This window comes from Mesocricetus auratus, unplaced genomic scaffold (genome assembly GCF_017639785.1).
Source record: "Mesocricetus auratus isolate SY011 unplaced genomic scaffold, BCM_Maur_2.0 Super-Scaffold_100676, whole genome shotgun sequence".
In the NCBI taxonomy this organism is placed as follows: domain Eukaryota; kingdom Metazoa; phylum Chordata; class Mammalia; order Rodentia; family Cricetidae; genus Mesocricetus; species Mesocricetus auratus.
The window spans coordinates 8,556,351-8,577,540 of record NW_024429266.1 but is presented as its reverse complement, the minus strand read 5'-3'; positions in this window follow the sequence as shown (position 1 = coordinate 8,577,540).

The following is a 21,190-nucleotide window of genomic DNA, read 5'->3' as shown; positions in this document are numbered from 1 at the left end:
TCTGTGAGTTCAAGGCCACCAAGGGCTACATGAGAGTGAATCAGTCTAAAAGAGAAACAGAGTTCACACCTTATAGAGAAGTATATAAGACAAGAGCAGGGTCTCAGAGCTGGCATTCAGTCTTAGGGAATTAGTGTCCAGGCATGTTGAAGACAGGATCTCCCCAGCTTTGGTAGAGGTGAGAGCTCTTTGATGGCTTGGCTGCTTTGCTTTACTGATCTTCAGCTTGAACCCCAAAATCTGTCTTTGAGTTTTTATTATTGTCATTGTATTACAAATTGATGCCCAACATGGGACATGAACCCACGACCCTGAGATTAAGAGTCTCCGTGGGTTTTTCTTATTTGTGTTACAGATCCCCACCCTAGACCAATCACAACTGCGTGTTGTGCCCAGCTCCCGTCTCATGGAGTTTTCCTAATTAGTTATTTTTATGTGTTGCGTGTGAGTCTGAAATGAAGCTGCCTTTGGCCACCGTGCCTTAGAAAGGCTGGTTTTCATTCTAGGTAGTAGAAAATTTGGAACTTGCATTTTTTCTTTACAATCAGTTTATATTCCTTCAGTGACATTTTCATGACTTTTGTGTGTCTGTTTGTAGGATTTTTTCCCCTTCTGCATAAGTACCTGGAATGTTGTTGTGCCTTCTGTGTTTATTTTGAGAAACCAGATCATTAAGTCCACTTCCTGTATTTTAGAAAATGGCCTTCAAGTGCAAAATTAGGTGAGGACTGACTGCTGTGTTTCAGAAGAAAGAGAAGCCTTGTGAAGGCCATACTGGGTGAACTTGGCTTCTTTCTCTATTGTTCACAAGAAAGCTGCTTGTCTGAGTCCCCAAGTGACAGTTGTTTCATGCTCTATAGAAGCTCAAGTCCGCCAAATAATGAGGCTGATGAAAAACTGGCAAAGGTCACAGGAGATAAATCCCTCCCACAAGAAAACACAGTTTGCTTTGTGTGTCCTGCAAGAGTGTGTGGACTGCTGGGATCCTGCAGGCATCCGGGGCTGCTGAGGTAAGCACATGGCTTTGAAGTGGTCTTGTGACACCGGCAGCATGATTAATGCTTAGCCAGGAATGCACAATAATAACATGAAGCTCAGCGAATCTTGTGTTAAAATTGAACTCCATTGTCAGGCATTCCCATGTCTTTTCATTTCTAAATGTGGGAAACACAGTTTTCCAGCTGGGGTAAATGTGTCCTTCCTTATTTTGTCAATTGTGGAGTTGCTGAATCTGGGGCTTTAGACTGTTTACCACTGAAGCTCCTTGCCTGAAAAACAGACTCCATCAAAAAAATTCTCAATAGGCTTCATAAAATTTAATCAAATTCATCAATAGACTTCATCAGTAAAATTCTCCTAACTTCCTCAAGACTTTTATTTGTCCCATCCATGTCTGCTGTGAATGGGATGTTTGTATGTCCTTATCTATTTAGTGTGTGTGTGTGTGTGTGTGTGTGTGTGTGTGTGTGTGTATGTGTGTGTCTGTGTTCTGCCAGATGTTCAATAGGTGCACTTATCTAGACTGGTCCTGTGTGTCACGACTGCAGAGAAATCAGATCTTACACCATCTGCTGATGTTTGGGTTTTGGCATCATCCTTGCTTGGGACTGCCCTGTCCTTAGGACTCTCCATGACTGTAAATGCTCAGTAGGGGCTTTCTGTGACTTTTAAAGGGTTTACAAGCCACATACTTAGGCTTTATTTCCCTTAATGTACCCATATGCTACATAGAGATATTCCAGCATTCTTGGGTTCCCTGCAAGGCAGAATTAATGTGTCCAAGGTGGACAGAAGCATTAGGGATAGACCTTATGAATAGATGTGCACAGGGGGAAAGCCAGAGCAGGCACAGGTGGAACTGTGGGTGTCTACATCCTGGTCTCGCGAAGCATGCAAGCTATAGGAGCTGAAGAAAACTGTCTATCAGGGTGAGAGGACCAGGAAATTACAGCTGCCAATCACCAGCCCTGGAGTCAGGTTGTCTTCAGATAGGAACCCAGCCTCAGATAGGGCAGGCTTCTGCACACACAAACATCCCCACCTTCCCACAGATACCCCCATACATCAAGCACACCCACCCCCCACACAAACATCTCCACCCTCCCACAGATACCCCACACTCATACAAGCATCCCCACCCTCCCAGTAAACACTCCACTCATATACAAGCATGCATACACACCCACCCCCACACAAACGCACACACCCATGCACATACTGATTATAATTCCATCTGAGCAGTTCAGAAGGTCCTTGACTTATAGTAGACACAGCTCTTGGTAAAGCAAACTTGGCCCCAACCTTCCAAATGTCATATAATAGCCCTTGGTATAGTGCATAGCCACCTACTGAACAGTTCTTGTGTACAGCTTCTTTTGGCTTTAATCTTAAAGATACCGACCATTTCCCTAGTCACTCAAGTCAACAATTTCCACCATTTCTTGTGTTTTGGAGACAGAGTGTCACTATGTATCTCAGGCCTCCCCAGGGCTGGGGTGACAGACACCTTCTGGGACACTTTCTCTTTTGCTCTTTTTAGTGATGTTGCTTCTAGTCTCTTTAATTCTGGGATGCTTCTTTAATGTCTACATTGCATCCTAGGAGCACCAATCTCCTAAATGGTGGTTTCAATTCCATATATTAAAGTCCACTTATGGTGCTATAGTGCTTTGTGAGTTTTGACAAAAAGCACATTGTCATGGATCCACCATTGCTGTGTGGTACAGATTCGCCATCTAAACAAAGTCCCCTTTTGTCCCCTGTAGTTTTGCCTGTTCCAGAGTGTCCTGCAAATGGAAACCCATGGGATGGTGTTTTAACAGAAAAGATTGAAGAAATATACAAAAATGTGAGACAATATCATTCTAATTAACTCATAGGAATATATAATTGTAAAATTTAACTTGTACTAATCAACAATGGGCTTGTTATTTTAATCTCTAAATTCACAAATATATTTTTAAGCTCTCAATATTAATTCTTTTTCAGAGCAAAAAGTGACATAAGCTCATTAGAGTTGTCAATAATTTTTAAGACTGTAAAGGGGAGTCATAGAAAGTAGAAAGCTTGAATTCAAATATTCTAAGCATTTTGCTTGTATCATCTAATGAATTCTGACATATTTTCATTTTCGTCAATTCAAAATATTTTTAGATTTTCCTCCTGGTTTCTCCCTTGTTGTGTGGTTATTTTAGAGCACACAGCTTAGCTCCCAAATATCTAAGGAGTTGGCAGATAGCTTTCTGGTTTTGATTTCTAATTTAATACCGTTGTGGTCAGAAAACATACTCTGGTTTCAATCCTTTTAAATTTATAGAGACATATTTTATTGTGCACCAGATGGTCCACCTTGCTGAGTTTTCCATGTGGTCTTGTAAGAAGGTATATTTCCATTTGTAGTTTTGCCAAAGTCTCTTGAGTGATTCCTTTGTTATTATTTAACATTCTTCTTTTTATTTTAAATTTTTATTCTTAATTATTTGTGTGTGTATGCGTGCGCACACATGTGTGTGCATGTATGCATGTGAGTGCAGTGCCTGCAGAGACCAGAAGTGGGCATCAGATCCCCTGAGGCTGGAATTGTAGGCGATTGTGAGCCACCCAGCAGATGCTGGCCACAAAATCAGCACCTCCACAGGAGCATCATCGGCTATCTCTAGCCCTTTAGTCTTTAGTGTGTGTGTGTGTGTGTGTGTGTGTGTGTGTGTGTGTGTGTGTGTGTGTGTCTGAGTCTGCGTTATACGTGTGTGGCATAAGTACTCATGTGTGTACACTGAGCGCATGCCTGTGGACACCAGACATCAACCTCCAATGTCATGCTTCAGGTGTCATCCATGTTGCTTATGAGACAAAGTTTTTCACTGGGAACTGAAGCTTGCATATTAGGTCAGGCTGTCTGGGCAGAGAGCTCCGAGAATACCCCATCTGATATTATTTGTTTTTCTAATGTCTACTTCTAGAGTCATAGCTGGTGCAATCTGTTCTTTTTTTTTTTTTTTTTCGAGACAGGGTTTCTCTGTGTAGTTTTGGAGGCTGTCCTGGCACTCGCTCTGTAAACCAGGCTGGCCTCGAACTCACAGAGATCCGCCTGCCTCTGCCTCCCGAGTGCTGGGATTAAAGGCGTGTGCCACCAACGCCCGGTGCAATCTGTTCTTGATATTTGTTGTAGTCTAGCATACCTGCCTTCAATGGATCACCCGATTCATTTGTATTTCTATAACCATAGATACAATTTGATTAGCTTTCTAACCTTCTGTTCATTGTTTCCTGTTATTTTTCTCTTTCTTGGGATTTATTGATTATTTTAGTCCTCTATTGTGTTATTAGCTAATGTACCTTTGTATTCTTTTTACATAATGTTTGTTTTCAGCAATTATTATAGCTTGCATTGCCTAAGGCACTAACTACTACCCTCTTTTCCTCGGTTCAGTTCTGAACTCACACCACCCACAGGACTGGTACTTATTATGCCCCATGTGGTTAAGGGCTACCACACCTTATGGTACAAATGTATTTCCTTCACTGAAGAAAGATATTGGGAGAGGCCTGCCCTGGGGCTCACAGTAGGTATCTGTAGCTTACCATGATCTGCACTTCCATAACACTACAAAATGCCATCTTTAATGAAAGTGTTTAAAACAGCATTCATTAGTCTAGTTCATACATCTTCCCTTGTTCTCTTGTCTGCAAATTTCACTTATGCTTATGTGTTGATCCACTCCATACTTTAGTATTCTATAGTCTTTAAATAGTCAAGTATATGCCTTTACAATGATAGATGAAATAGCCTTTTATACTCCCATCTGGTCCTTTCTTTGGGTAAATTTGCACTCCACCTAGAACTGGTCTCAGCCTCCTTTAATGCTCCCTGTTGATATTTACCAGTGACTAACAACACTAACTTAGGCTTGGTGAAATCATGCGTGAGCATTCTTGATTTTGTTATCCAGCTTGTTTTAATTTTTTCAGTTCCTTTTATTTGTTTTATTTTTATGTTAGCATGCAAAGTAATGAGTTTCATTGTGGCATTTTTATAATACAACAACTTTGTTGTTGGTGCACCTCGCCTTCTTATCTTGTTTTGGCCTCTTGCTGGCTCTCATCCCCTTCCAAGTAGGCCCATTTTTTCTTTCTTGTAACATGTACCCCATTACCCTCCCTTCTCTCTATCCCCACTTTTTAAAGGCCTCCTTTTTTAGCCTCTCTTGTAGTCCTCTTTCTAGATTGATGTCCAAATCTACAACCCCAGTGCACATGCACATACATGCACACACATGCATACACACACACACACACACACACACACACACTGAAAACTGAGCCTGGGTCAATCCAGTTAATTTCTGTCCATTGTCCTGTAAATTCCACAGCTTCACTTTTCTTTACGGCTAAATAAAACTCTGCTGTGTACCCACGTTTTCTTCATTTGTTCATTTGCTGATGGCCACCAAGGCTAATTCTCCCCCCAGCTCTTGTGGATAGTGTAGCAGTGAGCATGGACGCCAGTGTGTGATATGCTGTTTTCTTCTATTCCTAGCCCCATCTCATTTCTTTCTGTGTCATTTGTTGTCTCCATTTGGCTGTGAGGTGTGTTGGGTTCCGTTGCTTTTGCTGTATGATTCTTTAAGCTCCCTGATCTTCTGGTATTGGAGGTCTACCACTTCAGTCTTATTAGTGTTCCTTGGTTATTCTTTTATTCAGATATTCTCCTCTTTCCCAGGACTCCTTTACTTCTAAGTTGTGTAGTAGGTGTCTTGACATCCTCCCATGGGTCTCTGGTGCCTCATCTGTTACTTTCCAGCTCTTCACATCTCTATTACAGTTTGCGTTCTTCTATTGTCCTTCCGATAAATGTGATGATCTTTCCCTCTGTGGTATTTAGTCTGCTATTATCTACATACAGTGATTTTTAAATTTTCACACGCTGATTCTTTCAGTTTTTGTTTTTTTCTGATAGTTTCCATTTCCTTCCTTATTATATTCATGTTTTTCTTACACCCTTAAACCTATCCATAATCATTTTTAAAGATTTTGTTTGTTAAGATCATTTTCTGTATCACATCTTGGCTGGTTTCTATTGAATAATGTCTCTTGTTTGTGAGTAATAGTTTCTTATTTCTTCACAGGGCTTGAACATTTGTGACCTGGTAATTTCTGTATTAAATGTCTAGGCTCTGCTTTCTCCTTCTGCAGAGTAGAATTTTGTGAAGCCCTTATGCCATCTGGGGTGTTAGCTTTTCCTCTTTTTTTCGGTTTTTACGAGACAGGGTTTCTCTGTATTGTTTTGGAGGCTGTCGGTCCAGCCCGGCCTCGAACTCACAGAGATCCGCCTGCCTCTGGCTCCCGAGTGCTGGGATTAAAGGCTGCGCCACCACCGCCCGGCAGCTTTTCCTCTTAACGTTTGCTCTAAAGCCATTTTGGATGTGTCTTCTGCTAGCATTTCCATGTACTCTTGCAGCGCGTCCTCCTGGGATTCCTTCCAAATGCTTAGTGTTCGACACCGAGTTTCTCTGCCCTGCTGTTCTGAACATAAAGGTTTCCCAAAGCTGTGTCAGAGTAAGAGTTTGCTGTGTTCCAATGTCTGTTCTTCACTGGCACTTCAGAGTCTCTCACTGTGTGTGCTATCCATCAGACAGGAACTGCAGGGGCCTTTGTGTAGCTCTGCGGACTACGGTCTGTCTCCCCATAGTGCCTGTCCATGTCGTACACTGCTCTGCAAACTCTAGTAGCCTGGGGCTCTCTGAATGACAGTCTCTGTCTCTGATACTCTAGATCCTTCCTGGCAAATGCCTCCAGGTTATGGACTGGGCTTCAAAAGAACCCTGCATTCTTACTGCAATACTTTTCTTGACCCCTCTTCTATCCCTGGGTGGACAGCTTTTCAGTGTTTACCATTGCTGTCTGATATCTTTAGCCTGCTTTTCTAGTTACTTATGGCAACAGTGATAGTTGGTCCAGACCACTCCATTGTGGTTGCAATTAGAAGTCAATATTGATGCTGTATGGTAGAAGGGAACAACTGAAATTTTATTGTATTTAGGAATGGCATGAACAGCATGACAAGGTGGTAACATGATATTCTATTCTACCTCACTGTCAAAGAGAGACTGGTTATGTGGTGGAAGGGGAATTGAGAAAAAGCATCTAGGAAGTGGTAAGAAAAGACATAATGTGGATGGATTCTAACCTGGGCTAATGGCAATGACAAAGAACACGTCGTTACAGAGAAGAATGTTCCTCGAGGGTTACTGTGCAGCAGGAATTAGTCTGGGAAGACATGCCTGCTGAAATGTTCTTGGATGAGGGTGGGAGGTGTGGTTCTTTAGTGGAAACATTGCCAAGCACATGCAAGACCCCAAGTTTGACCCCAGTACTGTACAAAACCAATTCAAGGAAAAGTACCAACAACCAGGATGGCTTACACTGAATGCCCAACATATTCATTGTGCCATTTGGGAGGATAGACCAAAATAGTTCTGTGGGGAATCTGGGAAGTGGAGCAATTGGTTAAGCATTTACCGATCACAGTCAGGGCCCAAGTTCAATCTTCCAGAACCCATGTAAAAAAGAAAGCTGTGGGAGCACATGTAACACCTGTGCTGAGGAGACAGAGAAAGAGGGGTCCTTGGAGCTCATTAGACAACCAGCCTGGATGAATCTGTCCGTCTCAGGTTCAAGTGAGAGACGGTGTCTCAAAAATGAAGAAGACTGAGGAAGAAACCTGACAATTACCACTGGCCTACATACACACACACACACACACACACACACACACACACACACACACACACACACACACAGAGGCATGATATGACTCTCACACAAAAACATAGCCTGGTAGATATTACTGTCTCAGTTTACAAATGTAGAGACTGCTGATAAAATAGATGAAGAACTGATTTAAGTCAAATCAGCCAAAAAGACAGACGGACTTCACCCTCAGATCTGGTGGTCAGCAGACCTGGAGTCTTTCTCTCACATACTCTCTTGGTTGAGTAAGGCAGACAGAATTCAGAAGTCCTGTTTCGTCAACGAAGGGACACCGGTGACTTTAGAACTGGAACTTTCAGTGTTCCACACTTGTGAAGTTGGAACTAGAAGTATTGAAAGCCATAAACCACTGGTTGCCTCTACCCACATGGAAGCTGGAAGTGACTCTTTGCTGTGTTTCTGAAAGTCGGGGTGATGATAAATATTGTGGCTAAACTCTTGCTACTAGATACGGCTTTGTGGCTGATGGCATGTTCATAAGTGATGTGTTTAAGATCTGCTTGTTCAACTCCCCAACTAATTGTTTGACCTGTGCTTTACAGGGAGCTCTTGGGAGATCAGAGCTGTTTTCTGTTTTGCTTTAAAACACTTTAGAATTCTTTGGGGGGAATAAAAGAGAAAATACAGTTATGCTTTGCTATTTTGCCAAACTCGGCAACAACTTTTTGATGTGTTTATAAGAACACGGACCATCGGGAAAATGGAGAGGTGAAAGTGGCCAAATGGGCACTCTGTGAAGTGACTGGTTCTTCTCAGACACCAACCAGTCTGTGATGGACTTTGCTACCCAAACAATGCAGGATCAAGAGTGCCTGGGGACATTCTGTATAGAGATTGTTCCTGTACCTTCAGGGACTCTCTTGCTATCTCTTTTCTATTATGACCTTGCATTTTTTTCTGTGTCACATGTACTTATGGATCAGATTGGATCTTTTCATGCTAACAATGTACATTCTGTATGTAAGTCTATGCAGGGATCCCACAGATCTGGTCAAGTACAATCACTAGCGAATATGCTCACAGGAGAAGGTGGGAAAAAACACACCAGTGACAGGTGGCAGCATGGAAGGATGGTGGCAGCATTATGGGATCTGCATGACAGGTAAGTCAGGGAGACCTTCAGGCTTTGGGTAGTCACGGAAAGATTCGGAGTCTCCTCGTCTCTCTCTCACCTGTGACTGGTTAGAACATATGGCCCTTGACCCACTGGGCTCTTCCCCTACTGAAGACACCCTGCCAGAGTCAGTGTTTGCAGTGAATGCCAGTAGATGGGCCAGGCTCATTGCTTTGGGCTCGCTTAGCTGAACCACAGATGTTATCCATATCCACCAGTGTCCAACCCTTTGACAAACGTTACTGAGTTCCTTGGCTCCATAAAAATCATGTGTCATTAAGTTCCCTGGGTTAAGTGCATGCTACTCAGGAGAACGCTGCCCTTGTCTATTTGTCTGATGAAATGTTTACAGACCTCCAACATCTGCATATCAGTTGTGGCTTACCCTCCCTCTCCCACTGTTGCCTCCAATTCATTCTCCGAGATACTTACTCACGGCTTAACTGTATGTTCTTCTGTCTTTGAGCATTGCTTAACATTGCCTTGACCCCCGTGGAACACAGATATTCTCAACCCCTGGTGCAGAATGCTGGGAGCAGAAGGGGGAGGTGGTATAGTTTCACACAGTTTTATTACTTCCTGCCCTTGGTCTTAATCCCAAAGGCTGAAGATTATTTCCAAATGTGCCCTGCAGCCTGTCCCATCATTACATGGATATTAGGTCGTACAACTCAGCATTATGGCTTAGGCGTCTTCGTGCCTCGTGAGACTGTGTGTGGGTTAAGTTTTGACATTGAAAGAGAGAGAGAAGAGCAGTCTTGTAGAACTGATTGAAAACATGTACAGTATGGCAGGGCATGCACATGGAGTTCAGCCCAGGGTTTCAGCCATGTGAACTGAAAATGTCAGCATCCCCTGCCAGCAGGAGAAGTAATTTGAAAACTAGACACCAGCACCCAGTTCCTATCCAGCATTGGTTAGAAGCCATGTGTAATCACAGCAGTTAGTGATGGCATGATGTTTCCATGCAAACATTCTACCGCCACGGAAAATGGGTTTTGACAAACAGTGACCTTCCCTCAAACTCAGAAGCTTTGCAGCGGCAGGGAAGGTGAAGGGTACCCGGGAAATGGGTTATCTGTCTCCAGTCTTCCCCACGGAGATTACAGTTGCTGTCTGAGCAGAGTGTACGTAAAGGCATTCCCAAGATGAAGCCATCATTTCTCCCTGTTGTCTTTAGATTAAAAGACAACATATGTCCATAAGGCACTTGACGAAAGTGAAAAGATGAATAAAAGCATACATAGCGGCTTAAAAGATACATTGTACTTTAAATGCTGCTTCTCAAAATACCTTATCTGTGCCATGCTGATGTAGGACTCTGCTGTCACGGTTTCTGTTGTCACGTGACCAGCTCGATTGCCACATACCACACACCCATGCAAACCTTGCACACGAAAGCACATTTATATCTCTGCATGCACACTTATGTGCGCATACATTGGTATACATATGTGAGTATGCAAACATGTGTCCAACACATAGAGGCGTGTACATGTGCACACTTATTTTCTCTGCCAGCAACACTGAGGAGATTTCATAGACTGCCTGTTGCAAGCTCAGTTGACAGTTTTGCTTCATTTACTGGTTCACACCTCTCTTGTAGTGTCATCTCCTCACACGGCCTACGCCTTACTCCTTTCCCTAAATCAGCAATGTTATGAAGCCAGGAAGTGTATCTCATGGTACTACCAACCCCTTGCTTCCTTCTTTCTTAATTTTTATCTCATGTGTATGAGTGTTGTGCCTGCAGGCATGACTAGGCATCACACGCGTTCCGGATGCCCTCACAGGCCAATGGAGGTCGCCAGATCTCCTGGGACTGGAATTAACAGTCGTTATGAGCTACCGTGTGGGTGCTTGTCACCAAACTCTAGTCTCTGAAGGAGCAGCAAGTGCTCTTAACCACCAGGCCAGCTCTCCAGCCCTACTCTTGCCTAGATCTTAGCATAGTAAGTTTTCAGTAATGCTGATCACCAGTTCTGAATAAATATACAATCAATCTAAAGAGGACTCCTCAGAGAGAAATTTTTAAGAGATGTGAGAAAAATGGTTAAAAAAAAGTGGGGGGGAGGGATACTACTTAGGTCAAAGATTTTTATGTAGTCTGGGTTGGGCTCTGAAACCAGGAAATTCAAATTATTATCATTGCACGGTTTCCTGGGGAAACTGTTAGATCCATTTCAAGTTCAATGTTCTCACTTACAAAACAGAACCAATGATTCAGTCTATCACAGACAATGTTCTGAGGCTAGCATCATTTCATGTGATGTACAGTGGCATTTGGAAACCTGAAATGAGGACAGTTAGAGACAGGCTTTATACTTAGAGAAGCTCACTCTCCAGCGGCAGATAGTAGGGTGAAATGCAGGAAGAAACCGGCCATGTCAGCTGCTTGTATCCTTTCTCAGTACAGACAGAAGCCTGGAAGATGCTGGGTCCTCCAGCAAAGGTTGCTGAATACACACGTGAATAGGGGTTGCTTACCAGGAGTGGCTGTGAGTTACCTTACACAGATTCATTCATTCCCTCTGGCTCTTTTGCATATATGCAAGACAACTGTTTGCACTCCCATACAGTGGCAGGGACTGTATGGCAACCAAACCTGATGATTTTACTCATTTTCTGAACTTTTGCTGTATTCACCTGATTAGTAAAGTGTTCAACCACTAAGAAGAAGGAAGCAGAGCATTTACAAGATAGAAAGGAATCAAGGGAGTAAAGGGAGAAGGGGGCGGGAGGGAGATAAACGGGAGAGAAGGATAGGGAGGGTGGGAGGGAAGCAGGGAGAGGAGGAGAGAAGAGAAATTTGTTCTTCCTTGAAAACCCCTGAGACCTGGAAGGAAAGCTATGTGTTGAAGTGACCCGGGGAAGCTGAGGAACTCACTGAATGACCTCCGGAGACTTCGTCCAGCACTGATGATCTATGAAGGAGGTTTACAGTCCCACACGCCTTGACCCCAACCAAGCCTTGGCTGCCGGAGACTTCGTCCAGCACTGATGATCCATGAAGGAGGTTTACAGTCCCACACGCCTTGACCCCAACCAAGCCATGGCTGGCTGGTTCCCTTCCACTTTGGCCAATGTTCTCACCTCGTTCACAATGGCCACACCCTCCTAACCTGCCCTGCCTGCATGCCTAGGCTGCTGGTAGTCATCACTGGCCCAGGGCCCAGAGGGTGTGTTCTGTACCCCAGAGGTGGAATTTGCTCCCCCAATTCAGTGAGGCACCAGCTGGGCCATGTTCTCAACATGTTCAGCCAAGTTTTCTTTCTGCAGAGACGACCCTGTGAAATTTGACTTCCCCTCTGTTTGCTGACTGGGCCAGTGGTCACCCTGAGATCACAGGAAGCACATGTTTGCTATAAAGTGTCTTTGGGACCCACACGGCCCTCAGATGAGCAGCAAGTTCAGTTTCTTATTTTATTTTTTCTTTTCCATGGGAATAAGGGTGTGTCTCTGCCAAATGGCTTTTTTTTTAAATGCCTTTCTTTTGGCTGCTCCTGGGAAGGGTGCTTAAGGGTCTGGTGGTTTGTTTCTGTTTTGTTTTTTTTTCCAACTCTGTGTCAAGAAAAGCCTTTAGTGGGGGACAAAAATAAAAACAACAAAGAAGAAAGGAAAAAGAAAGAAGAAAAGAAAATGTTCTTCTTACACTTAGGTGATGGGTCTTACTTAGTGGACATGTCCCTTCTGGCAAAGTTGTATACATGAGTTTCAGACAGGAGACATGTGAGAAGAGGGTATGGTAACAAGTTCTGTGACTCATCCTAGCCACGCCTCTTACTTAGAAAAAAAAAGCTATTTTGTGGAGATATTTAGTGGATCACAACTTTTATTGGCAGCCAGATGGTCTTTTTGATTCCCTTGTGAATACAACTGAAAACAAAAACAAGCAGAAAGCTAGGGGTGGGTATCTGTGTCCATTCTGGTGAGAAAGTGGATCTGGAATCCTTCAAGGTCCTAAAGCAGAGAGCCCTGGGAGGTGGGGAATATAAGTATGCTCCCCCTTCCCCATCTCTGTAAATACTGGTGCAGAATTGTGGGTCAAAGATACTGTTTAGGGCCAGCATCTGGTTGGAGTTTGGTTTTGCTTTTTAAAGATAATCTAAATGTGTATGGCTGAAATGCCTCTGTGGGGAGCCTTGTCTCCAAACTGTAATGAGAGGCGAGAAAAGGAAAGTCAGCTTCTCACCTGAAAACCAAGAAAGGACACTTGAAGTTTCATCCCCCATAGGAGCAAGAGAGACAGAACATGAGTGGGAGATAGAAAGGATCACCAAGCAGCGGAAGCATCGTCTGGATGAAGGTCAGAGAGAGCTTTTGGTGAATGCTCTAGGTCAGGTGTGTTAAGTGATCAAACATCGGAAACAGGGGTCCATTCTCAGCCGGCCTTTGAATCTATAGTTTAGAATGTCCTGCTTCTCTCTCACTTGCTCCTGTACACATGTCCAGGGAAGTCCTACGCTAGGGCCTTGGACTGGTTTTGCTTTATTCAATTACATCCTTTAGCTTATTGTCTGGGTCCATTTTATTCCTGAGAAAACTTTATTTTCTTCAGACATGTTTACACTTTGTTACTAAGAGTGCAGGGGGAAATTAAGAGTGAGTGTTTACTGTTATCTTCATCTTCTAGATGCCTGAGCACAACAGATAGACCGGGACAATAGCTTAGCTTGCATCTTCAGGTACCATATGCAGAACCTATCTATTAGCTGTTTGCCATGCTCATGGTCCTTTCATGAAGCATGCCTCTGAAAATGAAATACTAGTCTCTTAATTCAGTTCACTAGGTTTGATTGAGATTTCCCAGTTCTCTACTAAACTGAATTAATAGACTTGGGTTTTCTCAATCATAAGTTGAAAGTTACAACTTAATCATTTTTACTTTTTGTTTTAATCTTTGTAGGACCAATTTAAGCTATTTAGAGATTAGAAAACAATGGGTCAACTCCATTGCCTGATACATACACACATTTGACAATAATCAATTCATTAAGAACTTGGTTGATTTTTTTATTTAACAGGCAGAATTGTCTTTTTGAAGTTTCAGTTCATATAAGTTAAAACAGGACTTTAAAAATTAGATCAAAATTGCAAGATTGGAGCCAAAACAGTGAAGTAGATGACATTTCCATTTACTTTCAAGCTAACAAGTTATTCCATCATTTTGAAGGGGTCTGACAAAAAGCAAGAGTCTTTTGAATAGAAGATAAACCAATTTTATTGCTACAACAATAGTGGAAGCCTATTATTGGAACTTCTCATGCTGATTCATTGAGGCATAACAGTATGAGGCAAACCCAGCCAGCTGGGACTCTCCTGAGCATGTCTCAGAAGGAGGATTGTTGTCCATCATGAAGGAGGCACTAGCTTTGGTCTCTAGCTCTCTCATGTGCAAATGGTCGTGTTTAAGACAGAAGTTAAACCCTACGGGTAGGGGTGGGTATGACATGGTAAAGTTCTTGCTGGGTTATCACGAAGAACAAGATGCCCCCCACTTGTTTAAAAATCCAGGCACAGTGGCACACAAATGCAATCCCAGTAGATCCATGAAATTTATTTACTAGCTGAATACATGAGCTTTGGGTTCTGCAAGATAAGGTGGCATGTTATTAAAACACCCAATGGAGATCTTTGGCTTCTATGTGAAGCTGTCTGTACATGCATGCATGTACACACACACACACACACACACACACACACACAATGAGAGAGAGAGAACGAGAGAGAGAGAGAGAGACAGAGAGACAGAGAGACAGAGAGAAACAGAGAGAGAGAGAGAGAGAGAGAGAGAGACAGAGAACCTTAGTCTCCCAGGGCTGTCCCCATGAACGTCTTTTATTCAGATGTCCTTGAGAAGAGGATCCAGAACACAGTTCTTCTGCTTTCAAGAAACCACACACAAGGAAATCCACAGAGAATTGTCTCCTAGCAACAATTCCATGAAAATTGATTGTCAATATTGATATTCAGATGCAAAGACCCAGTCAATTTCATGATTATTATCTCAAGGCTACACACAAGCTGTGACTTTAACCTGATTTATAGATTAAAAACCAACCCCCCCAAGAACTGGAGTGTTTTTTAAAATTGCCATAGGTATAAAAATTGTTGTAATAAAAAGTATTGAAAATGGCTTGCTCTTTACCAGTCTGCACTTTATCCATCCTATCAGCTAGATGGATCTATCACAAAGACTTCAAATGTCCCTTACAAAGAAATTGTTATAGACCAGATTTTAATCAGGTCTTTATTGAAAGAGCTTGTGAATCCATACCATTTAAAATTTGATTTTAAATAAATGCAAAATTCATTTGTATTATAAATTCTACAACAGTTTTATCATTCATGCTCAAACCCATGAAAACAGGCCCTGGTAAGTCAACCCACTAGAAAAAAAAAGATTGCTTTTTAACAATGGTTCTTTGTGAAGTTTGTTTTCAGTGGTCTTATAATAATACGAAGGCCACATGGTGCAGGACAGAGCTGAATACTAAATGCAGCACACTGAAACAAACCAAAGTGTGCATTAGCCTCTGTATGGCACTGAGCCCTACCGTTTATACATTACCTTCTGTGTGGCAGTGAGCCCTACAGTTCATCAGAATGACCCCGTAATAAACTCTAAATTTGTGAAAAAAAGCAGTAGAATTGGGCTTTTTCTCTGAATGGAGCCATGTTGATAGGTAACAGCACAGACACAGTAAAAGAAGGGAGGAATGTATGAAAAGGCAGCCTGGGAGAACCTTCTAAATGTGGATGGACTTCAGATACAAGCATTCTCAGGAGAAGTATAATATATTCTTTAATGTAGTGTAATCTGGGAATGTGTGCTCAAATTAGTAACTTTGTACACCCAGTAGGATTTGAGCCTCCAGGTTGAAACATCTGTCACACGATACTATTATTTATTACTCGTATGACAGAAATAAAGGCTGAGAAGTACCTTTTCTCTGGAAGAATGGCCCGTGCACTATGTGACTGTGGGTTTTGCAATGCGCTAACTAATGCTGTCTTTAGTTTATTCAGTTTAGAGTGGTAGATTAGATAGATACATGCCCATGGGACATGAGTTGATGACACCTTGATAGTTACAAAGTCTGTTGCTTCTTTTCTTGTAGGCATGAGTACCTGAGCTCACTGCCCAGCACAAAGCAAGACACAGTGGCATATTCTTGTAGTCCTAGCACTGGTGAGGCAGAGACAGGAAGATCCCTTGGCCAGAGTTGGCCAGGAATGTTCCAGGCCAGTAAGAGAAAAAAATAGTGTCTCAAAAACCTAGGTGGCTTGACATGATGGGCACATGCCTTGAATCTAAACACTTAGGAGATAGAGACAGGCAGAACACTGTGAGTTCCAGGCTAGGAAGGCTATGTAGTGAGACCCTGTCTTAAAACAGCCAACCAAACAACCAACCAACCAACCAAATCAATAAACAAAAGCCAAGATTATCTATGTGATGTCATATGCAAATATACATATATATTCTCCATATGTTCATGCACAGTTGTGTGTGCACACTCACACAGACACAACTGCTTTAGCAGGTAGAAAGTGAGGGACTCATCTTCCTCCTATCATAAAATCATGAGTTTATTACTTTTATAAATCACAGTGAAGTCAGAGAGAGCTCTTTTCATCACACATTCACCGATGATCTTCTGATAGGTTGATCTTCTGATAGGTGTCCTTCCTCTTTTTGTGCTCATCTTAGTTTACCCAATCTTGGTTCCCAAAGTTACCCTGGGTGTAAGTGGGAACCTATGTTCATAGTTATTCAAAACAGTGGATATTTTTAAGTGACTAGTGACTTAAATTGTTTAATAACAGGAAAGAATCTGTTCAGGATTTAGCTGGAAGGAAGAAATTAGAAAGTTGAGAGTGAAGTACAATAAGAAGGAAATGGAGTGGACATGGATATAATCCTCAACACTACCCACTGCTAGCCCGCCCTCCTAATTGATTGGGTCTGTTCCTGACTCTAATTGGGGATGAACAATTAAACTTCTGCTGACTCTTGTGTAGCAACAGAGGAGAGATGGGGCTAGCTTAACATGGTTTCAGTCTTCCATTAAATCAGAGAGATGCTGGCACCTGGCAAACTAAATTGACCTCCTGTGACTTTTCAATAGGAACAGAGCTAATAGGGATTATCTAGGGAGACTTAGATGATCTGAACTCTGTCCACCATCACTTTGCTGGTGTGCAGAACTACAGCTATTTGCTGCAGAATACTTTGCTTAAGTTATTGGAAGCCAACACCATTTGATGAATTACATCAATTTCTTATAAGATAAATATTTATGTACCATGTATATGTCTCACCCACCCATATAATGTGTATAATAGGCTAGATTTTACATGCATATACTCCTGAAAATCTTAGGGTCCCGAAGCAAGAAATGGTGTAGCCGTAACTTCTTGCATTGGGAATGGAGAAGCAGGTTAACACCAAGAGTAAAACACCAGTGTGTGCCAATACATGGCACACCAATGGGACCTGGGGGATTGTCAAGCTTTCCCAGCTAGCTTTTACATACTTGAGCAAAGCCACATGCTTTCTTTCTAGTTAATTTTTCAATCCTGATATATTTTCAGGGAAATTTGATCCATATGTCTGTTTTGCTCCAAATCATCAAACACTGTTTTCCCAGAGAATTCTCTGCATCAAAATTGTCTAAACAGGCCCCAGACCTCCGCAGAGGAAAAAGGACTTGATACACATAGCTCCCTTTTTATCAACTTGGTTAACTATCGGTGTCATTAGTTGTTGACCAGAGTGAGAGAGAAACAAAAATTAGCTGTTGGCCATGTAAGTGGTGGCTGCAGAAAGTTAATTTTTTCCTAGAAAGGTGTAGAAAGAAATTTAATTCCTCTTAAAGTGTTATTTATTTTTATGTGTGTGGGTGTTCTGCTTGTATATATATATCTGTGCATGTATGTCCATGTACTATGTGTGTGCAGAGCCAGTGAAGGCTGGAAGAGGGAGCCAAATCCCCTGGGACAGGATTTACATATGAGTGCCAGTCTCTATCTGGGTGCTGGGAATTGAACCTGGGTCTTGTGGAAGAACAGACAGTGCTCTTAACTACTGAACCATCTTTCCAGCCCCTGGCTTTAATTTTTGGTAGGTGATAGAACAGCAACACATTTGTTTTTGTTTTGTTTTCCTGTTATTGCTCTTGCTTCTCCATTTAATCCCGTGAGGTAGAGAAAGAAGGTATACATAGCTCTAAAGCACACTTGAAATAATGAAGACTAAGAGAAGTCAAGACTTTCCCTATGTCACATAGAGATCCTGTGGCAGAAGAGGACCTGGAACTCAATCTTAGTAGCTCTGTGTTTTGGGTTCTTTGGACAAACAGTGTTTCTCATTTCTCTCCTTGTCTTATAAAACAGTATCCTATTGGAATAGCTGACCCAGTGTGTTGACTTTACTGTGAATCTAATTAAGGTTATTGTTAGCAGCAGAGCTACACATGGCATGAACCTATTTTTCAAGTTCTCTGACCTGCACATGGGGTCAGGCGTAACTGTTTACACACATAGCTATTTATACACATTTGGGATTTGGTTTGATCTGATTTGGTCCAATTACTTCCAGTCAGTTCATTTGCACATTTGATACAAATATTTATTATAAATATTACTTGTTATGCCTTTTTTTACTCCTGGGGAAGTAGATAAAGGAGAATTGCTTCAGGCTTTTGAGGATAGCCCAGGCTATATATAGTGACTTCCAGGCAAGCCTGGGCTATATATGGGAGAGACCCTATCTCAAAATGCCAAAAATAAATACTATGTTCATAATAGCATTTGTTGAGTTCAAAGCATAATGAAAATTAGTTGTTTCTATAGCTTGCTGCCAAAGATTAGTGGGAATATAGTACGGATAGCTTTAGTTCTGATACTACAGTTACTAGTTCCAGTTAAATGCTATATTTTAGATTTCCTACAAATTGTATTTGTTTCATCAGATGAAAGGTATGAAAAAGTTTATGTATGTAAAGATACAACTGTGCCTTTAAAATTATCTATACTAAAATGATAAAATGCTGAGTTCTGAGATGAGAAATAGGTAAGTTTGTCCTGGCTCTTTCATTGTTACATTGATAATTAATTCTGGGAATTATATAGGATGATTTGAACTAGTTTGTGTGACTAGAAAGGTGTAACATCATTAGAATAGACTTGAAGGCATTTGAGGTAAACACACACAGATATGGACACAGAGGTTGAAAGCAGAACTGATGAAAAACTGTTACAACGAAACCACCAACAGAAAAACTGTTATAAGGAAACCATTATGGTGGCTTCATTTATCCTGATACACATGAACGGTTCACCAATAAAAAAGTCCTATCACTCACTTCTCTGTTCATGTGAAGATGTAGATTGGTCAACAAAATCAGATTTCATTTATATACAATTTTTATATATGGAAAATGTCTTGAGAAGTGATATTGGATCGAAGGAGATGCCATGGAATAGAAGTGGTGGGTAAAGGGGTGGATCTGGGAGAAGTGGGTGGAGACTTTGATAGATTTGCTACAAAATAAATCGCAAATTGTCTTCTTTTTCACTTTCCCCTGCCTTCAGAGTTGCTTTTTGTAAGTAAATTCTTTGAGTCTAAATTAAAATATATATGATAGTAAAATGATGTGTGATATCCTTGAGTAATATAGTTATATCCATGCCTACATGTGTTAGAGCCTCAATTTTTTTGTGGCTGCAAATCCCACTGCATATCACAGAACTCAATGGTAAGAGCCTATTGCTGAAGATGCTACACACTACAGCCTCAGCAATAGGATGTTGTCAAATGTTTCCTAAAGTCCCATGTATTAATGGCACAGTTCCTAGCATGACACTCTGGAAAACAGATATAGTCCTTAGGAGGTAGGAGTTAATGGGAGGATTTTATGTTATTGGGTATTTGCCCTTGAAGAGGATTGTTGGCTCTTGGTCACTTTTGCTTTCTTATTTGTTACCTGAGAAGCAAGGTGGATGATTAGGTTCCACTACACACTCCTGCCATCGGATGCTGCCACCTACCTAGAACTTGGGGCTATGTATAAACAGCAACTTTTGAGAATTGAATCAAGGTTTTGTGTTAGTTGTGTTGAGTCATCCATTGTTGTGATGGGAAATAGAGTTCAGTCCCCACTGTGAACATCCAACCTGTGCTGGTTGGCCTTTGTCAACTTGGCACAAACCTAGATGTATCCGAGAGGAGGGAAACACAGGGATCTGCTCTAGGAATCCATTACACCAATAGCTTTGGGCTTCCGGCCATACACTGTGCCCTGGGTGCTACATGAGAGACTGATAAGCTTGAGAAGGAAGGATGCTCACTCACTCTTGCTCTGGTGTGATTTGGGCATGGCTGAAGACCCAAGGGGATGGAGAGTCCATGTGGGATTAGCAATGGCTTCAGCATTGCTCTGTATTTGTGAGCTTGTCTTTTTAATTATACTCCTTAATAAATCAGCTTTTTATACTTTCCTGAGTTCACATATCAGGGATCCATGCAAAACACCTATAATTTGATTTAAGCATTTGATCTAGAAGCAGCTAGCACTTAGAAAATTAATGTGGAAATGATTGTTTCATGTTAAGAGAAGCTTTTTCTTTGCTAGCCGCTTTGGTTTAACACCCGCCGGTAGCCTGGGCTCTGCCACATTGTAGTCCCCAAATAACACACAAGACACTGTATTAATTATGAAGCTGTTGGCCTTGCTTGTTTCTTACTGGCTAGCTCTGACTTAAGTAATTACCCCATAATTGTTAATCTAAGTATGTCTCTTACCGGAGAATAGTTCCGGGCTTCTACCCCATGGCGTTACATCTCGAACTCTCCTATGTTTCTCCTTCCCAGAATCCTCCTGGACTCCTAGCCCCACCTATCTAGATTCCTATTGGCCAGCAGTAATTTATTGACATATACACAGGACTTCCCCAACAGTTTCATATTTGTACTATAGAACAAAATTATTCTATAGAACAAGATCTCTTTTCTGATTTGAAATATTTTGTTAGTATGTGAACATTAAGCACATTGTCTACATCACTTCACCCCTGCTCTAGAGGTTATATCAACATGAAATTCCTGAAAGTAATTCCAATGAAATATGAAATTAATTTTGTGTGGCTTACTAGACTTTGCCAAAACAGCAGTCGTGTCTTTAAAGTGGTCACTTAACATGCAACTATGTTCTATCTATGGAAAGTTTAATTTTTCTCTTAGGACTTGGTCCCTTTATTTTTCTCCTTACATGGCTGAAGGATATCAAAATCCATGTGCTT